General features: G+C 50.8%; 1 long non-coding RNA gene across 1 annotated transcript; it reads left to right on the top strand.

Annotated features, from left to right (window-relative positions):
• The first annotated feature begins 489 nt into the window (after window positions 1-489).
• Window positions 490-7,543, top strand: LOC125926815 (uncharacterized). The gene is made up of 2 exons (XR_007459174.1): window positions 490-793; window positions 7,069-7,543. It is a non-coding gene; the product is annotated as an uncharacterized LOC125926815 (long non-coding RNA).
• The last annotated feature ends 285 nt before the right edge of the window (window positions 7,544-7,828 follow it).

Raw genomic sequence — 7,828 nt, 5'->3', positions numbered from 1 at the left:
CTTCCTTTAGCTCTTATCTCTACCTGGCATATGTGGCCACTGCTATTTTCCAGCTGCTGCAGTGCACAAAGCCAAGGGGCACCATTTGCTGTACAGAGGCCACCAGGAGAGCACCACCTCCATGTGCACAGGGTAGGAATGCTGTTCACTTAGACTCACTGCTGTAGCTCCAGCACTAGGACCAGACCAGGAAATACCTGTGGAATGAAGCTTACCCCTTCTCTTTCCTGCACCTTCTACCCTGCATCTTTCTCTTCGGTATTTTTTCCTCTTAAGTGCACTCTAGAATCCTTCCAGGGCTCTGAGAGCCCTTTCCCATTACCTCTTGGTGTTGCAGAAAGGGAGCCGGAAGGGACCGAGCCTGAAATGCGTTTTTAAAATTCCCACGCCAGCCCTTCCCCTGACTCCACGTCCCCCCACCCCCATCTCCAGAAGCCCCATCCTCTCCTCCACGTGCCAGGCTGTTCTCTGCCCGCCCAGCAGGAACGAAGTTACCATTGTCATCCTTTGTGGTGACTGGTTGCCATGGCAACAGGGACACCAGCCATCCACAGAGCTCTGGGTCAATGTGCACCTGGGGTTTAGTTAGGTAGCCCTGGTGGTGGTGGGAGCGGCTGGGGGTGGGGGAAGTCAGATTGCTGTAAGGGCGTTCCCTTGAAGCAGGCATCTGAGAAGGGGATAGCCTCGAAATCTTCCCCTCCCCTGACTCCGGAGCCAAATCAGGACTCCAGGACAATGGCACATGTGATTACACGTCACTTGGAAGGATCACGACCCTCACACAGTGGCGCAGGTAACTGCGAGGGAGGCTGCATGCGGTCAGTTGCAGCCCCTGGGAAAGGTATTCCATGTAGCATGGCCCTGTTGGGTCTACTGGGACTTGGCTGACCTGGCCCAGGACACAGAAGAGTAGACAGAAGGAGAAATGGACAAGAGGGAAAAGAAACGCATAGCAAAGTGAAGAAATGGGGCCACTTACATGGCTAAACCCAGACGTGGCCCCGCTTAACCACTAGAGTCAAGTCCCATAAGAAGCCTGACTAGATTCTACATCCTTCCCCTGGCATAAACAGGTTACGTTGACCTGGCTATATGGGTTAATATATTGGCTTAGGTACTGTTAGTTGCTATAAAAGGTAAACTCCCAAATCTCAGTGATTTGGGTCAACAGATGTTTATTCTGCACTCCACATAAAGAGTAATCAGCATCTTTAAAGGCAGGGGAAAAGAGAAGCACTCAGGGACCCAGGGTGATACAGGGGGCTTCCAAAGTTGACCTGGCCCTCGACACCCAGCAGATAGCCTGTGAGGAAGAGTAGAGGGTCACACGGGCATCTTGGGGGGCCACATCTGGGAGTGGGCAATATCATTCTGCCCACATTCCAGAGGCCACAACTTCATCACCTAGCTTTGTCTAATTGCAAGGATGTCTGGAAATGTGTCGTCTAGCTGTGTGGCCAGGAAGAAAAGGAAACCCGTTTGATAAATGGTCTCTACCACAAGCTGGAATGAATCCTGGCCCTGCAGGCAGCAGGCAGTGTCTAAAAGGAGTGGACGGGAGGTGGATAGTTGCCCAAAGCCAAATGGGAGGGTGCCCCAGGGGTACAAACAGCACGCAGTGCCATAACCAGTCAGGCTTAGAATCAAGACTGGCCTCCCTCCAGAACCTTTGGTTATTTATATCATGAAGGTTCTGCCCACAGGAGCTTCTGGGGTGTTGACAGAAGGAAGGAGGGGAGAATGAAGCAGGTAGGGGGGCAGTGGGGAGGGTATGGAAAGCAGTGGTGACAAAAAGCGTTTGTAGCTAGCCACTGGAACTCTTGCCTTAGCCCTCGGGTCACGCTAGCTTTACCCGCCACATGGCACTCCTCTGGAGTGACATACCATCCTCCCGGAGCCCAGAGGGGTGCTCAGGATTAATGTGCACATCCGTACGTGGGGGAGGCCAGGAGTGGAACAAATAAAATCACAGCAGACTCCAGGACCCTCAGGTGAAAAGCACAGGGCATCCTACCCAAGGGGTCCTCACTGGTGAGCACAGAGCACAGTGACAGGCTGGAGAGCCAGGGGATCCGAGGAGGCCACATTAGACTCATCTTGGACCTTTCTAGAAAGACCCAAGCCCCATCCCAGGCCTTTGAAGTCAGACTTTTCAGAGGTGGGGCTCCAGTATGAAAAACATCCCGCCCCCCAAAAAACCTGTTCATTCTTTTTTTTTCCTAATGTTTATTATTTTTGAGAGAGAGAGACAGAGAGCAAACAGGGAAGGGGCAGAGAGAGAGGGAGACACAGAATCGGAAGCAGGCTCCAGGCTCTGAGCTGTCAGCACAGAGCCCAACGTGGGGCTCAAACCCACAGACAGCGAGATCATGACCTGAGCCGAAGTCGGCTGCTCAACTGACTGAGCCACCCAGGCGCCCCAAAACCTATCAATTCTATGGATGGGGAAATGAGGCTCACAGAGGAGAAAGATAATTTCCCCAAAGCCAAAATACTAATTGGAAGCAGAGCGGACCTAGAACTCTCTTCTCATGTCTGCTAGGCACTATCTGTCCCACTGCTGTAACTGACACACATACACACACACACGCACACACATGTACTCACATACAAACTCACACTCACACAGACAGAGGTTCACACACTCAGGTGTGTGTGCACACCAAATGAGCACACACACACACACACACACACACACCTAAGCCCTCAGGAACCCAGTGGACTCATAATCTCCTGCAGAAACTCTGACACTCAGGCAGTTGGAGGCTGATTTAGCTGCATGTTCCCATAATTGATCCTGCAGCTTGCACGGATCTAATCCATATTTATCATTTCACGTCGGGCAAACAGTACCTTCTGTGCCTGCTGGTGCTGCAAGAGCCTTCGCTGGAGATTGCATATATGGAAGTGGCTCTCCACCCCAGGAGTAGCCCCAGAGAGAAGACCCCTTTCATCTTTGAGAATGGCAGTATTTTCCTTGAATGGCCCCCCACACACACACACACAACAGGGTCCATTTAGAAACCCTCGGTAATATGCAAAAATGGATTGGGAGTGAAATCCCTGGTCTGAACTATAAGAAGTCTGAATTACAGAGAACTTAAAAAAATGTTTATTTATTTGGAGAGAGAGAGAGAGAGAGAGAGAGAGAGAGAGAATGTGCAGGGAAGGGGCAAAGAGACAGGGGGAGAGAGAGAACCCCAAGCACCATCGGTGCAGAGCTAGATGCGGGGCTCCATCCCACAAACCGTAAGATCATGACCTGAGCCAAAATCAAGAGTCAGACGCTTAACCAACTGAGCCACCCAGGCGCCCCTGAATTACAGAGAACTTTTAAATACAGCAGTTTTTAACTGTTTCCAATGCATTCAGGAATAAAATGGACAGATAGGGAGCAAAATGAGCCCAATTAGAGGCACTTTGGGGACCACTTTAATGAATAGTAGAGAAAGTCCCGTATAATTAGCATGCTTTGTGCTGCTAAGTTAGTATTCCACGTTGAAAACCAATTCTTTTTTTTTTAACTGAAGATAATAGTTTGGAGGTGAGGGACAACATACACTATTCCTTTGCATGTGGAACAATTAATGTGCCTATAATAATAAAGCAGTTACACAGACCAGATTATCAATCACACTAGCCAAGGAGATTCTAGACCCCATGCAAACCTAGGACATAGCATTCCCTGATTCCCTGGCAGCCTAGGGATGTTCATGCTCACTCCCTCCTGTCTCAGGCACAGTGTTCCTTGTCCAGGATGCTTCTGTCCCCTTCTTCCTGCACTCCTGACTCCCCTGGGCAAGCAGCACAGGTGCAGAATGTATTACAATAACACCGCTATGAGAATGCCATTGATTTCCCACTCCCGGTCTCTGCTTTAATCCACATTTTTATTAAACTTTTTTTGTGTAGGAAAGAATATTTAGGGAAAACCATGAAGGACTGTCAGGCGATGTTATTAGTCTTCTCAGCTCCCGCCAACTAGCTGTTCCAGGGCAGAAATATTTGCCATTGGGCAGTGGACCCAGGGGCCAGATTGGAAGCGGGAGCTCATTTGGTCAACAGAAGGAAGGATAAAAGACCGCTCTCGAGACGCCAGGAGGACAAGGGGAGCAGCGGTTTCCAATTTATTTCGCTTCTATTGAATGCTTTTTAGAACCCAGCTCCCACATCTGGCAAGCTGGCACCATCCCTCTCTTAGAATCACGGAGGCTTAGAGCTGGGCGGCCCAGAACATCCAAGTCCCTCCGCTCAGTTCTCTTCGGGTCTTTCCAGCCTGCGAGGATCAGGCTGGGTGCTGCCATACACAGAGGAGCTCAGCAGGCACTTTGCAATCCCCCACTCCCCAAGCTGAGTTCAAGGCTAAGTCCTTAAAGAGGCCCCCACCATGAGCCTGGAACTGCTCCACTGTGATGATGCTGATTCCAGTATTAACCTGGTCTGTGCTGCTTCTTGCTCAACTGTGAAGTGATTGGAGACCAGAAGAAGGATCTTAGCCACCTTTTATCTCCAGTATGTAGCACAGTGCCTGGCACATTACTAGGTGCTCAGAAAATGAATGAATGAGCAAATGGCTGAGTTCACCACATTGCAACTGACAAATCCTGGGGTACTTGCTGAGAGGGAAGAGGAGACATACCCAGGAAAGGCAAGTCGCCTCTAAAGGAGGCACAGCGCCCCAGAGTAGGGTCTGGAGGATCTGAGGACCACCTTGCCTACTACACATTGCATCTTTAGATCGTGGTGCATTATAGTTTCATCCCCAGTTTCTCTATCGGTTTCCTCCCTACCAGCTGGAGTGGTGCTGAGCAGGGAAGGTGTGGGATGTGAGAACAGCAGACCTCTTCCTTGGGGCAGTGGTTTGACCAGCATGTGCTGGACACACACTGAGTCCCCAGCACTGGTTTGGCCCAGTGGGGGTGACGGAGCATTGTGCTGAAAAATCAAGGTGCTTCTGGCCAGGAGGAGCACTAATTAGGATCATAAGACACAGTGGCATAGAAGAACCCGAGAGAGTTTAAATTTTTTTTTTTAACATTTATTTATTTTTGAGACAGAGAGAGACAGAGCATGAACGGGGGAGGAGAAGAGAGAGAGGGAGACACAGAATCAGAAGCAGGCTCCAGGCTCTGGGCCATCAGCCCAGAGCCCGATGTGGGGCTCGAACTCACAGACCGTGAGATCGTGACCTGAGCTGAAGTCGGACACTCAACCGACTGAGCCACCCAGGCGCCCCGAGAACCCGAGAGAGTTTAGGCAGCAGGCCAACAAGGCTCACGTGACAGAGTGGAAACAAAGACCCAGAAGGTGGAGGAGAGCTCCTAATGCTCTGTGGGTGCTCTCTACTCAGGCATGGCCTCCTGGGGGAATCTGAGGGGATGAAAACATCGGGAAGAAACAGAACCCGGAGGGTGCGTGGGAGGGAGGAAACTCACCCTGGTGGCCACCTGCTAGAACCAGAGCTCCATCTCCTCTAACCCCAGCCTCCCTTCCCTCCGTTCCCACCCTGATTTCCAGGCCAGAGCCTCTTCTCACCCACACCCTCTTCTAGCTGAATTAAGATCTCCCTGAAGGATTCAGATACAGTCTTTGGACAGTGCTTGCTCTTTCCCTTGGGAAGTGGCCATAGTTATATTTTTCTCTTGCATTTTCTGTGTGGTGGTGGTAACAGTGACAATGATGCCAACAGCTCCCAGATGGGGGAAGCAATGGAGACAGCCACCTGTCATGGGGCTCTGCCTTGCAGCTCTCAGTCCACACCAGTCTTGGGCAACTTGTGTTCACAGAGTCCATCCTGGACTCCAGCTAGAGGCTTTGGACCACTGGCTAGAGAAATAGCAGCAAAACTGTGGTCCCAATGAGCTGACCTGTGGTCCCCTGGACACCACATTCTTAGGACATTAGCAAATAGGAACATGTCCCCAGGAGAGGGACCGTCAAATGCAGGGCCCTAAGAGGAATTGCTAGAGAGACTAAGCTGGTTCAACCAGGAGACAAGAAGTTTCTGGGGGTTCTACATGTGGGCTGTTGGGGCACAAGGGGTGGGGCTCGCTCTGTGTCACCCAGAAGGCAGAAGCAGAGTCAATAGGTGGAAGTTATAGGAAATAGAATCAGATCAAGGGAAGGAAGCTGCTAGAACTCTCAGAAGATGAAATTAATGAGGCCAGCAGGATGGAAGCTTTTGTCCCTCCAAACAGAATACCTCTTTGAGCACGGAATCACATAGTTTTCCCATGTATTTACTTCTTTTAATTCTCCACCATCCCCATAAGGAAGTCAGGCTCATTGGCCCCATCTTTAGAGGGTAAGACTGAGATTCAGGGAGGTCAAGTGATTTCCAAGACAATCCCCTCTCCGGAATGGGGCAGAGTTGGGTTTGAAGCTGAGTCTCCTATTCCCAGTCTGGTCCTCCTTCCAATGGGCCCCAAGTCCTGGGTTTAAATACAAGTCTCAGGGATGTTGGAAGGGACTCATGCATTTGCAGATCCTTATATTCAAAGTGGGCTGGAGGTACCTTTCTCCCAGGATTGGTAGCACTGGGGAGCCCTGAGACCCCTGTATCAGGCCGCTGCAGTGCTAGGGACTCTAAGACCCTGTTTGCTTTCGTGGGTCCCATGTGGGACTAGGACAAATCTCCTTTGCTCTAAGATTCCCCACAAACTGAGGAGGGGGGAGGACTTTTGTCTTCTCTTTATGTGAGCTACATGGGTATAAAACAGTTATTATCAACTTTCTTACTTCCTCTGCATCTGTCCGTCTTCCCCACCTGGTCCAGCCTAATCTCGTTTCCTTCTCTGTCTTTCTATTGCTTGCCTGAGTCTTGGCTCTTTGACCCAAAGACCAAGGATATGATGTCCTTCTCCAGCTCCACCCTGGAACCTCCCCTCCAGCAGCAGGTGCTTCTGGTTCAGCTGCCTGAATGGGGAGGGTCGCTGGGTGATGGGAGTGTGGGGCTGGGGGCTCCATGAACATCCTGCTGCCTAACCAACAGCACCCCTCACCTTCCACCTGACCTGCCATGATGAAATTCTAAACCTCTGGCTTCCCTCCCCACCATATCCCCCTTAGGTGCTGAACTCATCTCTTTACAGTGTAAAACTGGATCATGGCAATCCTGTGCTTAGAAGACATTGGTGGCCTCCCATTGCACTTAAGATAAACCACAGAATCCCTGTCTGCGCCTCTCATCTGTGTACAGCTGCCCGCTTGCTGTCAAGGCCACAGTCAATCAATGGTCACTGCAGCCTCCACTCCACATCCTGAGCACACCAAGGACGTTCCTTCACACAGACTGGAGCCGCTACCCAGCATTCTTTTCATCCAGATCCCTGGTTCCCACTTGGTTCTTCCCTGGCCTATCCTTCAAACACAGGGTTGAATACTCCCCACCTTAGAAGCCTTCTCATGCCCTCCCAGTCTAAACCAGCTCCCCTGGAATCCCCTCCCATTGGATCACCCTCTTCTCCCCTGACTTTATCATAGTTTAGGATTATAGATTCATTTCTGTATTTAGTTATTACATGTTGTCTCTTCTGGAAAGTAAGCTCCACAAAGCAAGGACTGACATCTGTTGGGCCCTGGGTCCCTAGAGGAGCTCACCTCTTGCTTGTAAGGCATATAAAGAAGAAATGAGATGGGGGAGGGAGAGGGAGTGGGGGAAGGGAAGGGAAGACAAAATGTACGTGGGGGAGGAGAAGGCAAGGAGGATGAAGAAAGGAGGAAGGAGCGGGAGGCTGAGGAAAGGAAATGAGGATAAAGGATGGGAGAAGGGCTAACGTCTTCCCAGCTGACCTCAGGCTTCCTCCTCCTCCCTGTGAGCAACCTGGGG

This window comes from Panthera uncia, chromosome E1 (assembly GCF_023721935.1).
Source record: "Panthera uncia isolate 11264 chromosome E1, Puncia_PCG_1.0, whole genome shotgun sequence".
In the NCBI taxonomy this organism is placed as follows: Eukaryota; Metazoa; Chordata; class Mammalia; order Carnivora; family Felidae; genus Panthera; species Panthera uncia.
This window is presented reverse-complemented; position numbering and strand designations above follow the sequence as displayed.